Here is an 18,645-nt window from a genome sequence, read left to right on the forward strand (position 1 = left end):
TGGCTTGATAACTGTGACTTTCTACCATTGCTATTATGCTTATTTTAACTGCTTTATTCTCAGCAGTGTAGGAGAAGTCAGAGTTGCTTCCTTGCTGTATTAAACGGTACCTCTCAGTAACCAGAAGCACAGCTGGTGTTTGAACTTCATTGCCCAGGTGCTTTGCTAGCTTTATTTTGTGTCAAATGTTCTGCTGCTGTTATGTCATTTTTTGCATCTTTGTGGTATGTCAGTAACAAGACAAAGGCTGGTTTGTAAAGATGAAGGGCTAATCCTGTGGGTGAAATCGAGCGCCTTACTGCCTTTGCTCTACAGACATGCGGAGACTTGTTCCAGTTTATAGCACCAAAGATTTCTCCCATGTATTGTGAGTCATGCCATCTCTTCTATTTCTGCTCCTAACACAGATATCTTTTGACCTTGAGCAAACACTTACTTCCCTGAGCGTCAGTTTCTCCATCCCTGAATGGGATGTCTGGATCCCTTTACACCTGTCAGAGCATAGAGTTCAGCCTAATTCATTAAAGTCCACAGCATGCTTTGAGAGCCTTAATAGCAGTTGAAGCAAATAAACACAAGCTGTATAACATTGTCCTCACTTCTGTATAACATTATAGTCACTTTTCTGAGAGAAGAACATTGAGGCAACAGCCAGACCTCCAAGAGGCTGGGAACGTCAGAACAGAGATTGCTTTAAATAACTTGAGGTCTTCCTGCTTATGCCTGTATTTTATATCTTTAAGCACCTACAACGTGCTCTGCGAGACCTGTGCCTCTCTCCATGTGCAAGAACTGATGGTGGTAACAGCGTGGCTATCAAGCACTTTTTTGCTCCCGTCACAAACTGCCTGCCTGTGTGCATTATTTATGATGCATCTCTAATGCCTGCACTGACTACAACACAACACTGAATTTCCACAAGAGCTTCGCCATGACACAGCTGTCAAAATATCTGAGTGCTCTGCAAACTTTAATGAATTTCTATTTGCAGAGCTATATATTTATTCTTTAATTATTTATTCTTTAATTATTTTTCTTTCTGCATATCAGTATGGAGACCATGGCAAAAATTCAGCCAAAATATTGTTCATTTCTTACTATAGGTAAGGTATGTCACTTTTTCTTCTAAAAAACCTACCTTCTCAGAAGCAGCAAATTTATCCTAAAAGCAACTCCCCCATCAGAAATTTTGTCTAGCAGACAGACCCCTGGCATGGAGACGTTTAGCTGAACTGATTAGCATGTGACAAAGAAGACATAAACTGAAGACAGGGTCATAAACCAAAGTGCTGGGCAACCCACCTGCATGCCTCACCTGCATTGCCAATAGTAAATCTCACAGTTGGAAGGCTGCAACCAGATCTAGCCTGCAACCAAAATAAGAAATGAAGATTGGAGGTGAAGCCTCTCTCAGGTCCATGGTCAATGGCTAGAACATACTGAAGCAACAGAGTATGTGATTATACATCAACATATATTTAAAGAATTGATTCCTCCTGGCAGACTCTTGTAAAAGGCAGGCAGCACATGTGAGCTGGTGCTGTCAAGGGAAATTGGAAGCTCACTGTTGTTTGACAGGTATATTATTCCAGCTGCCCTCGACTTATTTACAAAACAAGGAGCTAAGATCCAATGTGATGCAAGTCGGCACTCCTGAGCTGCAAGAGGCCTGGTTTTTTTAGCCCTTCAGAGCTGGTCTCAATTTGCTTGACATTTGAAATGGACGAAGGAGGAGGAAGGAAAAAAAAAAAAAATACTTTGCTTCACAGCCTGTTCTCTCAAGAAGACAGACTTAAATTTAAAATGCTAGGAGTGAAAGAATTGAGGTTTATTTTTTCCAGCTATGCCAGCAGTGATGGGACTGTGACAATCTCTTGCATCTTCCACACCTCCACGCTCCTCTGTCAACTCCGTTGTGGCACTGACGCACTAGTATGAGTGCTCTGGGCACGGCTGTGGAGGCATATGGCATGGAATGCCTTGCTCCGTGTCTTGGGCTCACTGGTGCCTGCTGGAAGAGCTGGGACACCAGGATCTGCAGGGCCTTGGCTCCCTGGGGGGGCCGAGCAGGGCTGGGAGCAACTCCAACAAGGGCAGCACAGCCACAGTCACTGGTGTCCTGCTGGGCCACGAGCCCATGGGCCGCACAGCTGGGAAATCCTTTGGTGGAAGCCTGGATTTATGGATTTAGCCTCATCCTTGTCATGCTCAAGGGCCTTCATTTCCCTTTTCGAGCTCTCCAGTGTCAGTCCCCAGTCTCCCTTATTTGCTTTATATCCCTTATTTCTGGTCCTTCTTCATCCGATATATTTTGTAAATCACCCTTGGAGAGACCTTGTCTTCCCTGCCTGCCACCAAGGGAGCTTAGAACTGTGAGTCTGTAGCGTCTCCGATTAGGTGATGTGAATACCTATATTTGTTCCTGCTTCACAGTTGTTCTTCTGTGCTTGTTTTCAGACAGTTGAAGCTGAAGAAATTGGTTTTGAACAGTGGCTTGAAGCCTGCCTGCTTGAGGGAACTTCACTGTACCCTTGAAGAATTACCTAATGTAGTGAGATAGTTGTCTGGTTATCTAAGTGTTTCTTCTTTGCATTTCCAGAGAGGAATTGCTGACTTCTATCAATGTGTGACACGAAATCCTGTTTCCTAAAAGCTTACACCTCTCTACCCTGTCTTTCCAAAGGCCAGAACTCCACTAGAGCAGAGTATAAAAACACCCCTCAGTCAATGCTTTCAGCTACACTGAGATGATAAAAATCCCATCCTTGCCACAAAACTTCCTGTATGATGTCTGTATCACCCCCTTCTATATACAGAACAAATGCAATTATCCTTGTTTGTCTGTCTACTTAGTTACACAGCTGCTCTGAAGTGTTTTGTATCTGGATATTTATACTGTTCAGTGCCGCCAGGCTTCAGTTACAGGTAGGCAATGAAGGTCCTACAGCAATACAAATACTGAGGCTCTTCACTTTATTTCTGTTCTGGCAGGTGTGTTTGTCCCTCTTCCCACTCCTTCCTGAAAGATAAAGAAAAGAGCACTAGTAATCTAAGGGTTTTTTTGTGCCCAGAAAGCTCCCTGCAGGGCCAAGTGTTTGGATTCACCAAGCTCTGTGTAGTGGAATTGTCTCCTGGGGTAAGGATCTTGATGCTGCAGCAGCCTAGTAAGTCATTCTGTCTGTACAAACTTGACGTGAGACTCCAGGGGGTTTCCGTCTTGTTCAGGATGCTTTGAACCTGGTCGTTCATGATGCGAATGGGACTCTGTGCACACGTGGCTGTGTCTTTGTGATAGGAGACATGCTCTGGCATATGTTTGCCTGTGTGCGTTTACTGTAGGTGAGTTTCCTACATAAAGTGTGTTTGCATGCACAGGAACCCTGCACAGACAGTGGTGAGAGAGGTGGAGTCCTTGGAGAATATGGGATGATTAAATGAAACATTCACTTTTATGTTCCTGGAGAGTTGAAATGGGAGTCAGCTCTGATTTTGTATCATATTCAGCTCGTGCATCCTGTCTTCAAACTCCAATGCAAAATTCAACAGGCGTCAGGCTATAGAAAACTACTGAGATGTCCTGGGAAGCGCAGAGATTATGTCCTGTCTTGAGAGGTGAGGCACAAATAGACCTGGGAAGAATGTCTAAAAACGAGCTCTCACTTTGTGGTGCCAGTTGGTAGGGCTAGCATTGCAGGTACGCTTCATTACAGGTACATGCTGTATACGTTGAAATAGATGCTTCTCTATCCAGCTACATCTTGGGAGCATGGGTGCGCTTCTCAAGCTCTCTAGCTGTGCCTCAAAAGCAGACTTTTTCCCACGGGGTTTTGATTTTCCAAGGGCTTGTGATGCCCTTGGCGTGGAGGCAGCCTGTCCTGGGATGAAGGTGTTATCAGTAGTCTTTCACAAATGAAAAGGCAGAGCATGTGACTGGCTCAAAGGTAGTCCGGAATTCTGGCTGTAGCCCGTGTCAGTGGACTTCCCTGCCCTTGAAAGCAAGGGGAGATAAAGAGGTAGTGTGTGGCTGGCCAACACAATGAGTTGTTTCATTAAAGTGTGTGAAAAGCCTTGCTGTTTTTCAACAATCATTAGATGAAAATAAATATACGCGCACACAGAGACCTGATCTCAACCCTGTAGGCAACACAGTCTGAGATGAGAAACTGAAGAAATAAAAAATTGTCACTGATGTTATGAATTCACTGTGCCTCTAGGTTTGAGGGTTTTCCTTTATTCGATGACAATTTTTTAATATAGTGTATTGAAATCACTTTGAAGACAAGAATACAGCAAGTACCTGGCAAAAGAGGGGATTTGCCACGCAGAAGCCTCTGCAGGTTCTTGTGTTCTTGTCTCCTGTGCTATCATCTGAAAGCTGACATCTCATGATACCTCTCCGAAGAGTCCTGTGGTTCCAGATTTGAAAGCTGCTAAGTGAAGCTGAACATGCTTCATGTTCAGCCGTGCTGGTCTTTCTGAGGAAACCCTCTTATTTAGTGTTGAGTCCAAAAGTAAACAGTTATGCTGTCAGATGATGAGGGGAGCATCTCTGGAAGGAGGGTACCATGAACCTCTGCCTCTTATTTGGAGTCAATAGGTGTAGCAATTGCTCATTATCCCTCAGGGTCAGGTTCTATGGGAATGTATGTTTGTGTTGTCGATTAGAAGCAAACATTGGGAAAGAAGCTCATGCTCTTTTGTCTGACAAAATGGAGGTATTTCTTTTAGTCAAGTATAAAAAGTAGGCTGAGGGTAACCTGAAAGTGGGAGCCAGGACTTCTGGGTACTCCTGCCTTCTGATGCTGAGCACACCTCATCGTACTGACCAAAATGTCTGGGGATGTGCGTTAGACACAGGCTCTCGGCTCTGGATTTGTGGTGCCTGAGGATCAGGAAGGCTGCTGAGACTCACAGCTTTTCAGGGCAGCATAACACTAGAATTAGCTCCTTAAAGCTGGAGATATTATGGCCTCAACCCCTTTGCTGCCCTCTGCATGCGAATCCAAGATGCTTAACAAGTGCCTCCTAAGATATTGTCCCCAAAGTATTCATTGGCACCTTAGCAAACTGAAAATACAGGCCATTCCCCAGGGAAGCAGGGTCTCAGCCTGTCCTCATCACTGGTACTTATTGGAGTTTTTTAGGCCAACACATACTTCTGGATACTAACTTGGGATCTGAAACCGTGTCTCTCTTCTTCCCCCCCGCCCTTTCTCCCTGTTTTATAGCTCACCTTTAAATTCTCCTTAGAGAACAGAACAGGAACAAAGGCAGCACAGAAGGGCAAGAGATTATAGCATCCTTGGTGTCAAAAATAGCTGCCTGAGAAATTCTTCCTCCCGCTGCTTTAAGCTAAATTATGATGCTAAGTTGCTGTCCTCTAATTTTACAATGCAGTGTCCCTCCCTCCACAGCTTCTCCCAACCCTCGCTAGCTTCAGGGTCCGATCCCTTCCTCGTGTCAGACATCACAGGCAGCAAGTGCTAAGGCTGTGGCATCCAGGGCTGACAGATCAAACACCCTTTAATGAATGTGAAAACAGTGGCTTCATTAGTCACAGCCATATGTGTCTTTAAAAAGCCGCTGTAGAGCGGGGAGGAGGGAGTATAGGGCTTACTGCTGATAGAGGAAAGGGGAGAGGTTGGATTACACAGCTGCCCAGCTCAGCCTCTCACTAGTGGAGCTGAGCAGTTCCTGCTGCAAGTTAACTTGTTGGCTTTATTTGGTCACTGGAATGTTTTAGAGCATAGCTGGTGGCTGAGTGCATCCCTCCCTCACTTTCCCTTCTTGCATACCTCTTTAAATCTTCAGGGAAAGTTCTGACCAAACTTGATCATGTTACGTCCCCTCCTTATGGGGTCTGAATCAAAATCTGAATTTGCAAAGAGACCGAGGTGCTGAAAGAGACAGACCTCTCCTTTTGCTGCTTTGCACAAGTCTGTTCGTGCTGACTAGCACAGAGAGCACCCCAGGTCCTGGCATAGCCTGGGTATGTGCCTGGCCATGCAATGGGGGAATGGTGCAGGGCAAGGTTACTTGGCTTATCCTCTTGTGTGCTTTTGGTGAATACTTGCCATTAATCCCAATTCCCAAAGCAGAATTTTAAGCCTGAGGATTTCTTTGCTTCAGTAGCTTCCTCAATAGCTGCCCCCCTGCAAACATAGTGTGGGTGCTCTCTGGCAGACCCTGATGCTACTTTGTGCCCTTGGCGTCACTGCAGACAGCATGGGAGTATTTGTCAGCTCAGCTCTGGCTGAGTACCCCGAGTAGGCAGCCCCAGGAAAACACCAAGGTGTGAACGTGCTGAGGAGACTTTATTCCTTTGCTCAGCACAGGCTGAAGGCCTGTTGGCCAGGAGGCAGCTACTGTGAGGGCTCAGGGCATGAGGAAGGGATTACAGGCTGTTGAAGCACATCTTTATGCATGTGCTGCGTTTTGAAAGGAATAAAGAGGGCTGGCACCACCAGAAGGACCAGGCTGAGAGAGTCTCTGCTGCAAGCATGAAAAACCTCCTTGCAGCACGCGCCCTAGCACTGAGTGGAGTTGTGCCTCTGTCTTTGCAGGTAAAGCAACACTGTCAGGCAGACCAAAGCATCTCTGCAGCTTGGCCGCTGTGGTGTCTAGCGGGGACTGGCTAGCACTGACTGTTTCAGTTTGAGATGGCAAATGCTGTAGGCTAATCAATACTTTAATCGACATTGCACTGCATCGCTGTGGCTTTGTCACTCAGCTTAACTGTGAAGAAAAGAATGCAAGAGATTAACTAGAGTACTAGAGTTCTACTTTATGAGTAATTAAATGAATGAGCAAGGGAGGGGCTTAGAGTGCAAGCGAGACGCAGGGGTAGAGAAGAGGGCAGGAGTGGGAAATGGGACAAAGTCTTTCAAGCTCAAAAGAAGGACCCTAGCACTAACTTTCATGTTGGAGTGTGTGATGTAGCTGCTTCTGATCTGAGGAAGGGAGCTGGGAAACAGCCTTCAGCTGATTGGTGCAAGTTGTGACCACTGGATTATTTATGTGTCGCCCCCCTGCTTTGGCTGAGCTTCCTTTTAACTGGTGTTCGAGGCTTGCTCAGCATGCCGGCCACGCTGCTGACAGCCATTGCAGGGAGCTCTTCCTTTGAATCACAATGAAAGTCCTGGGAATGCTGTGACTTTCTATGTGCTTTTACTTTTTTCTTTAAATAAAGAGGACTTATCTCTGTCCACAATGTTCCAGACAGATGAGATCTAACAGGGAATGTGAGGTTCATATGGTCCCAGGGCTTCTGGAAATCAGTCTGACAAACTTCAGATTCCCAACAGCAAGACTTTTTGAAGTGTGGATAGACTTACATATGCGCGTTCACAAGAGAAATCTCTTTGAGCCTGTGAAGATCGCAGAAGGAAAGGGAACTTTTGGGTTAAGGCATTGGCAAGGCCACATGACTTTTAGAGACAGGAGTACATGAGTGAGAACCCCATGGGTCTGCACCGGAGGAGAAAGTGTTCTTCTGGAGTGATTCAGGAATTGTTTTATGAAATCTAAAAATTAAGGGCAAAGGAGGTCTTCCAGAGTTAATATTTTAATCAATCAAGACAACAGGGTTAAAGGCTTATAGGCAGGGTTGTTTGTAAATAAATAGCTCTTTAAGCCTTAATGTACTGCATTAATGGAGAGGGTTGAACAGGCAGGACTCAATGTGCAAACCCAACTAGATAACATGCAATAAATGCATATGAATTCTCCATGTGCAGAAGAACAAGCAATAGGTTTCATTGCTCTCTGGAAGGAACCTATTTGGACTTGACTTAAAAGGGCAAGATTGTTTGTGATGGGGGGATGAGATCTTTTTCTGCTTGTAGTGAAGAAATTATATTGGCAAGAAAAATTCTTCAGCTGCTTCTAGACTGTTTAGCTGGGATACCTTTGTGGGACCACGTTATTTGACTAATTTTCTAGACTATTTTTCTTGATGAATTTGAAATTGTGTGTGCCATTGATGTTGTTGGCTATAGTGAAACTACCTGTACACAAAAAGAAGCGAGATCATCAAAGTCACTTGAATTGCTCACACCTAGTATAGTCTTGCATTTCCCAGTCAATGTGAGTTAGATTTGATCTGGCAACTTAGAGCTGAAAGGACCATACTACATACTCCAGACCTTTAAACCATCAAATTCCCTTCTTCAAAGCATGTTCAGCTCAATTTGTCTCCAGTTTTACATCTCTCATTTCCATGTAGTCCTTGATCAATACGTTTTCCTCTGCCCCCAAAATAAATTGGTCTCCAATTAAGTTCTTATGCCTTGGAGAACATCCAGATAAAATCACTCTCCTTCCTGTTTTACTCGACATAGAAAGAAGATGAAAATGTCTTTTTAAAAGCCTCATGCAAATGTTCAGCTTTTGCTACTGTTCAATAAAGTTGATCATTTTACTCAGGAAATATCAATGCAATTTTCCACGCCGCTAACTTAAAGATTGTAGCTCAGTAAATGCATCTATTCCTTTTCTCTCACTTGTGTTGTGAACAAACAAAAGAGAAAATACCTGATGTCTCCCTGACAAACGTATTAGTATCTTATATAAATTGCTGACAGTCTGTCCAGAATAGACACCACCAATGCATTTCTGCAAGTCCCTATTCCATCTGTGTCTCAGCTAGAATAGTGATTGCAGAGCTAGGGAATGTCTTTCCACCCCATTACACTTCCCAGTGAAATATGTGAGAATTACCTCTGATGTTAGTAGGAAGCCATCAGGACATAAAACACAGAAAATGAAATATTAACTTTCTTATCCAACCCAGTAATGGCTGTTATGTTTTGTATTATAACACATTAAGGTGAAGTTCCTGAATAAGAAATAAATAAATAAAAGTCCCAGGCTCCCATCTAGGCGGTATTGCACATAAATGACACACTGATGGTAGATGATAAAATTGGAAAGCTGGGTAAAAAAATATAATATATTCACAGTTTAGATGACAGTGAATATAAAGACAGACTGAGCTTAAGTAGAAGTTGCAAAATATCCTGAGAAGTCTTATTCCCTCCAGATTGCTACAAGTTACGCTGGTAAGTATAAATTTGGAACAGAAGAAAAAGAAAACCGTATGGATCCATGAACTAAAAGCACCTCTGTGTATGCCATTTAGTTCACGGAGTTTACAGAAAGGCTCAATATTTGTCATTATTCTTACTGGCCTCCTCTTGCTACGTTTAATCTTGAACTGGTCCCTGACTCAATAGGGTGGCTGAGCACAGATATCTAACACCTGGGCCTTGGGAGGAGCTGGTCCCCAGATGAGCGCTTGTATGGCCGGGGCAGGACACTTGGTTTTCCTCTGCTTTTGTGACAATCACTTTGCTTTTTGTTTAGGGGCAGGTTGCCTCATCCCTTGCCTATTGTGGCAGGATCTGATCTGAGCTGGAACCTGAAAACAGTAAAAGCACCTTGAGAGACCAAGAATCCAGACTTAGGACAAGATAGGTAAATAATGCTTTCATTCACTGCTTTTCCTCCACTATCTCTTCATTCTTTAGTACCTGCGTCCCCACCAAAGAACTCCTTTGAGTACTGAAGAGGAAAGATAATTGGGAAATAACTGTCCTGCTTTGCCTTTCCTGCTCTGCCCCACCCCACCCCCCCAAAGCTAAATATGCCTTCAACAAAATGCTGTGCGTTTCAGTGAGCTTCAGTGAAAAGGATAAATGCTGGGTCATTATCTCTAATTGCCTCGTTTTGTTGCCTAGGCTTAGGTTATTTGTTTGGATAGCAAGGACCTAGTCTCTGTTTGGGGTTCTCTGGTGTTACAGCAGTTTCCTTGGTAGAGAACTTCTCCATTTTCTGTCTCTGAAACATAAGGTTTGAGGCCAGATATGCAAAGATGTTGTAGTTACCTGATTTCAACAGGAATTGTATGCTCCAGTGCCTTTAAGATTCTTACTGTAGGTCTGCTAATTAAATGGTCCAGAGATTTAAAGGGACAGGGAGAGAAAGAGGTGATAAACACAATGCAGTTCGTAATGTTTAGGATTCAAAATGATCTTCAATTAGTTAGTGGGCTGCCAGATGTTCCAAACTAGCTAAATCAAAAATTATGTGTAAATGAAAGGCAGTTGATAACATCAGAAGGCATATCTTTTTCTTGTTTCCTAGAATTGGAGCTTTGTCTTAGAGCAGGAGCTTTGTCTTAAAGTACACCTCTAGTGAGGAGTTAGAAACTAGATTGGCTGCTTTAGTGGAAGTGTTCTGGGCAAAGATTTCTCTTTATGAGTGCAGCAGATGTACTATTTCTTCCTGTTTTAGTTACTGTATAGTAACTTAATCTCTGGAAAGGTTGCATTTCACACACCCCCAGGTGACAGAAGACACCATCCTATATTTTCTTTCTGGAAGAAAAGTTTTTCCTGTAGATTTCAACGAGATACTTAGAATCGCCTTCTATGAGACTTGTTTTCTAGTATGGTTCTTAGAATTGGGTAGCTTTGCAGGAGTTACAGATCATGTGTGGGACTTGACTTGAGATGTAGAAATCCTGCATCACAGAACTATCACCTATCACTGTCCTGTCTCCTGTGAGTCAAATTACCTCCATCTTCTGCTTTCAGTAGTGGAGGGGTATGCTAGAAGTTTATGGTGTAGGTGAAGTAGGAAGGGGGGGAAACACCTTTAAGTCATTTAGTCTATTTTCTTGCAAATTCATGCTAGCTCACAGCATGCTCTCCGGCACTATTACCTTAGTCTCTGGTCTCTGTGCTGGAAGAAGAGATGAATATAGCTGGTAAATTACAGGGCTCTGTGCTGGAGCACCAGTGTGTGTGTGTTGCCACCAGTTGTTCTGCTTGTCTCTGGCCAGACAGTAAACATCTCAGATCACGGCATTAAGGGTATGATATGTAGCTGTCTCTCCACTGGAGTTATGGAAACTTGCTGCTTTGGCCTTTCATCTAAGAGCTTTTATCAGACAGTGCTTGAAAATTTGTGGGTACCTCCTGCTGTGAGTCTGGGAACTATCTACCTTGGGGGCTGGTGGGAGGGAAGGAGAGACCTAGCCACTGGTCATTTATATATAGAATGAAAGATCCCTACCTTGTTGATCTGGGTTGCAGAGTCATTAACAGCAATAAGTGGAGGAAGGGCAAATACAAGAATTTGTCTATATCTACTGTTTCTCTTTCTGGGATCGGTATTTTTATTCTCTACTCAATATCCCAGTTGGTAAACACTGGTAGGGAAAGGATCTTAGTGCTATTACATGGGAGCAGTAATGAAGCAGCTGGATTGTTCCAGCTGCCTTCTAAATCCCACTCCCTACCGGCACAGAACAAATTTTTTCATGTTCTGATTAAAAGGAAAGTGTAGATCTTCAAATTCAAGGATGGCTCTCTTCTAGCTAGAACCCACCTCTGTTTTCCTCCTCACAGATACTTTGCTTCAGTTATCCCTTTCTCAACAGCCTCACTTTACCGTGATGTGTCAGATGGGTATCAGAACAACTGCTGAGTGCTCCTTAGCCCATTTGAGGACAAAGCAGGGAGCAATCGGGGCTATAATTTACATGTCAGTCTGAATAGACTTACCTACAGGGCACAATGACCTGTTCAGCATTCATATTGCCAAGTATCTGCTTCTACAATCATAGAATCCCAGGTTGGAAGGGACCTCAAGGATCATCTGGTCCACCCTTTCTTGGCAAAAGCACCGTTTAGACAAGAAGGCCCAGCACCGTTCCCAGCTGAATCTTAAAAACATCCAATGATAGGGAATCCACCGCTGGGGAGATTATTCCAATGGCTGATTGTTCTTATTGTGAAAATTTTTCCTCTGGTGTCCAATTGGGATCTCACTGGAGTAACTTGTACCCGTTACCCCTTGTCTTTTCAGTATGACTCCTTGTAAAAAAGGATTCTCCATCCCTTAATCAGAACAGGGAAGAACTGTCTACCCAAGGAACTATGCATTCCTCTCCTGTCCAAGGAGGCTGTTGAAATGCTGGACTCTTCTAGTGTGCTATGTGACTTGCTGCTCTCCCTCCCTCTCTCATAACTGTTGAGGGCTGTGGTGGATTGACGCTGGGCCCCTGCTCACCCAGCTGCCCTCTGGCTCCCCCAGGAAGGCTACTCTGGCAGCCACGTGCTGGGTGCCTGGGGTATCCATCTGCACCTCAATGAGCAACTGAGCGATGGGATGGCCTCTGCCCTCATCTCAAAGAATAACTGGTGTAGGTGACTGTTGTCTCTGAGGGTAAGGTATGAGGATTTCTTGGGGGGAGTAGACAGTTAATCTTGGGAAACCTTAGACTAATGAAGAGAGCCCCAGTGCTGGGGCAGTTGGGGCTGTGACCTCTCTTCCTTTCACGGCAGTCTTCTGTAGTACCCAGTCAGCTGCTGAGAAATCAGTCCATTAAAAGCAGCCATGAAGATGCTGTTTAAACTAAAAGCATCATCCGTAATTTCATTTGAGGCCTTTCTAGGGCATGCTTTGTTTGCATTATGCTGTGAAATTCATTTTTGTTTGGAGGCTTTTAGGGGGGGAACAGTAAGAAATAAATAGAGCCATAGAAAAGTGCAGACAAAAGCTACATTACAAACCTTCATTCTAGGCAGTGCAGGGTCTACCAGATTTGTCAATGACCAAAGCCTTCTGGGTAATGAGTCCCACACAGTGATAGCTCTGAGAACAGCTTGTTTTGGAAGAAAGCAATTGGTACATAATGAATAGGAAACTATTTTACAGGCATTTGATCTGCTGTTAAGGACACATAAGCCAGAGGAAGAGATATCTGTCCTTATTAATAATGATTAGTCCACTCTAGATCTGAAAAAAATATTATAGTTTGTGGTGCTCATTTCCCCAAAGGAGAGAATTCTGTCCTGAAATCATTGCATCTGTAAGTACCAGGTTGCATTTGGCAAGGAGTGATTTATAATAAAGCTTGGAGGTCTGGCTGAAAACAAATTACAAGGATATGCCTGGGATGGAGTTTGGCCAATAATCTCTAAATCTGAGAGTCTTTGGTGTTCTTCCCATTCTTGTGATACACCCGCATCGTTTCTGGTTGGGATTCTACACAGACAGGTGACTCTTTGTGAACCAGAGGCTGTAACTTTGCTGGGACTCAAGGCACTCACAAGAGATTGCAAGCTCAAGACATTCCTCTGATACTCACAGAAATTGGAGTTTCCGATGGAAATATCTGGGGATGTTTTAAGGATGATATAAACTTAAAAATGTATTAGGGGCATTTGGACACCGCACTTAGTACTGGGGTCCTTTTATGTATTGTTGACTAACATCCGTAATTCTTGTGTCTTCCTCATCCCATCTAAATCCTGGGATGAGGAAAAGGTGCTGGGGAAGAGGCTTTTTCCCCCTTCAGCTCTCCTCGCCTGCTTTTGGTTGCACTGTGAAACTGAATAGTATCCTGTTCGGGTCTTGTTTTCTGGCTTAAAATGGAACATTTATCAGCAATGCTTATTCGTCTTCCCATTAGCTTTGAATCCCAGAAGTGCAGCTGCTCTGCTGTTGGCTTCCATTAATGTTGCCTTGAACCCCCAAAATGCTACTGCAGATGTGGTAGGGCACGTGCTGGATAGTAACATCACGAGGCGGGCGATGGTGTCTATAGCCCAAGAGAAACAAAAGGTGACATAGTTAAGGACCAAAACCAAGTGTCTCAGTTGCGGAATTAGAAATTAAAAGTTGTGGTGCTTTGCAGGAGCTGGCCAGGTGCAGGGTCAGAGCTTGAGCTGTTTTTTGTGAGCAGGTTGCTTGATAGATTTGCTGTATGAATGGCTGCCTGTTGCAGCTTTATATTTCCAGCCCCTGAGTAAATAGCATGCGTAGCAAACTGTGAATGGGAAGGGAGGGGAGCAAGCATTTTCTCACTTCAGTTAGCAGATGGAAAAAGCTAGGAAAAACATTTATCAGCTGATAATCAATTATTAAAAGATGTTTATTAGGGCTGTATCTGAATGCATCTGGACTTAAATGGCCCAGTGTTGCACTGCTGTACCCCAAAGAATACTGAAGGAAGAGAGGCTTGTCCTATAGAAAGGTTTTGTTGTCTCTTTCATGAGACTTGGCAAAACTTTTCCTCCTCTTTTCTTGTCATTCTGTGAAGGCTTCCCCATGTAAGATAGTGCTATGTGTCCTTTAAGTCAATCTCCTGCTTGTTATGAATTAAATGAGCAGGATTCAGATCCACAGCTTGGAGCTTAAAGGGTCCATCTACACGCTTACTGGTGTCTCGAACTCTTGGGCACATCCTCCTAAAATCCACTCTTGTCTGGCTTGAATAGAGTGAGAAGATGGGTACAAAGGGAAGTGCAAAGAGGGTAACTTCCCACTTGTTTCTAGCATCATCTTCTTACTTGGATTATCACTTGTCCCCAAAACTATTTGAGAAAGCGTATACAGGGGAAGGAGGAGAGGAGGGAAAACCAGGTGCTCATGTGTTTTGCACAATCCAAAAATGAAGATGCCGTTAGAAGCTGTGCAATTTGCAGGCAGCCCCAGAAGTGCCGTTAGGCTGAGCAAAGCAGTGCTGCGGCAGGGAGGCAGAACTGCCATGTTCTCTTCTAGAAAGCAGACTATTAGCGGACGCCTCTTAATCTCTGCAGTAAGTGGGACACACTGACTGATTGCTTCCTCAGAGAAAACTTAATTTCTTCTGAGAGAGGCGAGAGTATTTTGCCTGTATTGGGATTCTTGGGGCATCCAGGAGTTGTCAGAAAAAATGAGCCGCTAATCCAACAACAGTGGCAAGGGAGAAGCGAAAACAATGAACTGCCTTGTGTCGCAAAGCAAGACTGGCTCCGGCCTGGGGGTGGGAAATGGAGCAAGAAGGGACCATTAGCACTGCGGTGTGCTTTGCTGCTAGCAGTGCACAGGTGTGAAGAAACAGGAAAAGTGGATTAGGGAAGGAAAAGATTAGGAAGAAGCAGAAATCCCCAGTGGTGAGGGTAGTTGGCTCTGTCCCCTTAGGTCCAGTCCAGAGAAGCCACTGTGCCCTGCATTGACGAAGCTGGCCTCCAGATTGTTTGTAGCTTCTGAAAATCTCTGTCCATTTACATTGACTTCAGATGCTTTTGGCTTTTGAAATCTCATCCTTGGTTGCTGGGCACTGGGTTCTAAGCTTTGCTTTTGCTGAGAGGTGCCACACTTCACACAGCGTACTGTTTGCTTCAGAGTGACTCTCTACAGTGCACCAGGCAAAAGTTTGCTAGCTGGCTGTGTGATGATAACGTAAAAAGAAGTGTTTTGCTAAAATGCGTTTGGGAGCGGGGGTGAAATACTCATGACTCCTTCAGGAAGGGTGGAACTGCACAGCTCCTAGACTGTAATTAGAGATCTGCTTGCTTTTCTACGTCTGAGTCTTCCTTGCCACCAATATCCCTAGGCATCTAATAATTTTTTTTATAGAGAAGACTCAAAAGACAAACAAAAGCAACATGTATAGAGGCAGATCTGATACAAGGCTGCCTTCTAAAAATGGCCATAGACTTATTCCCTCTTTGGGTCTAAAATTACTATGTAAATACCTTCTTCCCCCCCTCAGTGCCTGCCTGCTACATCTCTGAAATGTGATTCACAAGTGACAGAGATGAAGATCTATAGTTTTATCAGCAGCAGTGCAGTGAGAAGAGATCCAAAGGAAACAGCTCCAGTTCTCAGCCCAGAATCCTTGAAATAGCAAGGAAGCATTGATTTGTGAAAGGCTGCTAGAGTCAGGGCACGGGAGCCAGGGCGAGCACAGCAGCAGGAACTGGAATGCAGCTGATTATGTGCTAACATGTTATCAGCTCTGAATTTTGAGTAGGCTTGTGGTGCACTTAACAAGAGTTTGACTTCATTCCTTTTTTTTTTCCTGTTCCTAGTAATGCTTTATGTGGAATATATTGATTCCATTTGCTGGAGTATTCCTTCCTTAAATATTTTTTACATAATGTATATTGTACACGTTTATAATGGCTTTTGCAATCCTTGTCTTTCGCTGGCACCAATAAAGCAATTTGGTTTAAATTGAATTGAACTCAGTGAAACAGAGAATGGAAATTGAGAAAGGGAAAAGAGAAGTGTAGGCTCCTATTGGTGGGGGGTAAGGAAAGCAAAGGAGAAAGCATGCAAGCTAGGGAGAAAGATTTTTCTGAAGGAGAGAAAAAGATGAAAAAAGCAAGGAGAGGAGACAAAAATCCAAAAGTGGGGAAACGTTAGTGATGACTTACAGCTATCGAGAATCCAGCATGCTGGGATCGGTGTTTAGAATAGGATACACAGACATGATGATGCTGTTGGGAACACAAAAGTCCTGTCTGTGCTTGTCAAAGACAATGGCAGTTTTCCGTTTGAATTTCACAATAAGATTGTAGGGTAGAATTTCACAGTTTGTTGGTATGGACATGGAGCACCAGCTTGCTGATTTTCAGCCTTTCAGAGAAAGGGGGAAGGGGGCATGGCAGCAGGTGACACCTTGCTCGTGTCTTGAGCAAACAGTGGAATGAGAGCACCCATTCTATCCAGACGTTGCATGGTGTGTGTCACCAGGTATTTAGGCACCTTTCTTGACCTGCTAAAGATGAAGTTTCTTTCTTGCGTAATATACCTTCTGCAGGGCCCTGTGTGAGGTGCATAAGGTCTGTGGGACCACAGAAGTGATTCCAAGCCAGGAAACAGATAACTGTGTTCCCATTGATATCCAAAAGGTTGATTTCTATCCTTTCACGCAGGAGAATACAAATCAGTCTTAGGATAGGTCAGGCCAAGACTGCTTTAGTCCACCCTGTACAATGTGTTTGCTTTCATTGTCTGTTTCTTTTATTTTTTTATACTTTTACAGTGATCTTATTGTAGGTTTGATCTGATTTTTCTGTGTAATTGACAGGGACTCAATTATCCACCTGAATATGACTGTCACTTACTCAGCAACAGAAATTGCCAGGTGTCTTTTTGAGGGGGGGAAATGGATGTAAGATTTCCTCCCTCCCTTTCTCCCTCCCCCACTGCCGTTGTAAAACACTCTCAGGTTTGTTTTATTGTGGTTTCAGTTTGAAAACAGTAAAATAAGACAAGGGAACTTCAGATAATGAGATAGCAGGAAAGGCTGAGCTGTAGTGCAGCTTATTTTAATGGACTCCCTTTAGCAAGAGCTACTGCTGTCTGTCAGAGCTGTACCCTGAGCCCTCAGATCGGGGCCGTGTCATTCTATTCCGGGTCTTTGCTGTAAGATCAGTGGAAGATGTTGCCACTACCAGGAAGGGAGGTCTTTGAGACTCACATTTTCAGTGCACCAGGAGCACCTATACCAGCCAGAAACTATTTGTATCGTGGCCATAGCTAAAATGCAGCTTGCTTTGGGATGAAAAGCACACTGAGAAATGTAATGGCTAGAAGGCATCCCTCATCCAGCCCTTCCTCGTCCAGTGTCCCTTGAAGCCTGTGCCTGCCTGCTTTTAGAGGATGGGGGCCCTGGAGAGCAGTGTCTTTCTCCCTGTGGGCATCTGGAGAGGAGGGGGATGGAAGATAGATGCAAGAGCCCAGGAATTGCCATTGTTCTGACCATTTACTTCCTAGAGGGCAATGAGCACAGCTAATGGCATCTTGATATTTAAAAACAGGCAGGAGTTGAAGCATCTCAATTTTTACTAGGTCCCTGACATTTGAGAGAGCTGTTGTTGAATAAATGCTCAGGCGATTAGCTGATGAGGTCTAAGTACCTCCAGCTATGCTAAGATCATTGCCCAAGCTAACTAGTCTAATGACAGCTGGGGCATGTCTGTCTGAGCTGCTGGTCTTGGCAAGGCAGTGCTAGTGATCCTCTTGGGTGGGAATCAGCTGTTGCCCGAAAAGCCTCTCTTACTTGCCCTGTAGTAGTGGAAATGCAGATGTTTGTTTTGCTGCTTTTTCCACCATGCTGAATTCACACAAATTACAGCAGCTTCCCCGAGGCAGCAGCCCACTCCAGCATGGCTTGCAAAGGGGTCTCTGTGAATGCTGCTGAAGAAGCTCTGTTTTAGGGGTTCTTTGAGTCTTTGAAAAGGAGAGAGGGGTGGCTTAAAGGCAAAAGAATGAGCACTGAAATCTGTGCAAGGGCCTTGGCTTCAGTGCTCTCGACATTTCCATATGCCTCGTAATTAAATTGTAAGTAAAAGTAAGGAGTCGACTGCTTCGCTAATAGCAGCGAAAGGAGACAATCATGTAACTTCCATCTGTCTGCAAATATAGTTTATGGTGGAAATACATTAGCAACCTGGAGCTGTGTGCCAGGCTCAATTAGACTAAACAGGATCAAAGGGCACCCTGGGTAATAAATATCCTTGCAGAATCAAGCCGGAGTCTTTCTATTTATTGCTAGAGGAGATAATAATCATTAGTGAGCTGAAGTGAAATCCAGTAACCAAAGAAAGCTCAGTTTGGGAAGGGGCTGACACTATATTAAAGGGTAAGAAAAAATGTCCCCTTTCCCTGAGATTACAGGCAGGCTGGCGTTATTACCTAGATTGCTCTCTGCATTCCGCTGGAAGTTGGGAAAGGACTATAGCCCATATATTGATTGTGGAAAGAGGTGGCAAAGGTAATTGGGGAAGTGTTTAAAATGTACACTAGGTAATTGAAAGATAATATCAAATCCTAGTTTCAGGCGCAGAAGAACCTTTCTTC

Source organism: Chroicocephalus ridibundus, chromosome 18, assembly GCF_963924245.1.
Source record: "Chroicocephalus ridibundus chromosome 18, bChrRid1.1, whole genome shotgun sequence".
NCBI classification, from domain to species: Eukaryota; Metazoa; Chordata; class Aves; order Charadriiformes; family Laridae; genus Chroicocephalus; species Chroicocephalus ridibundus.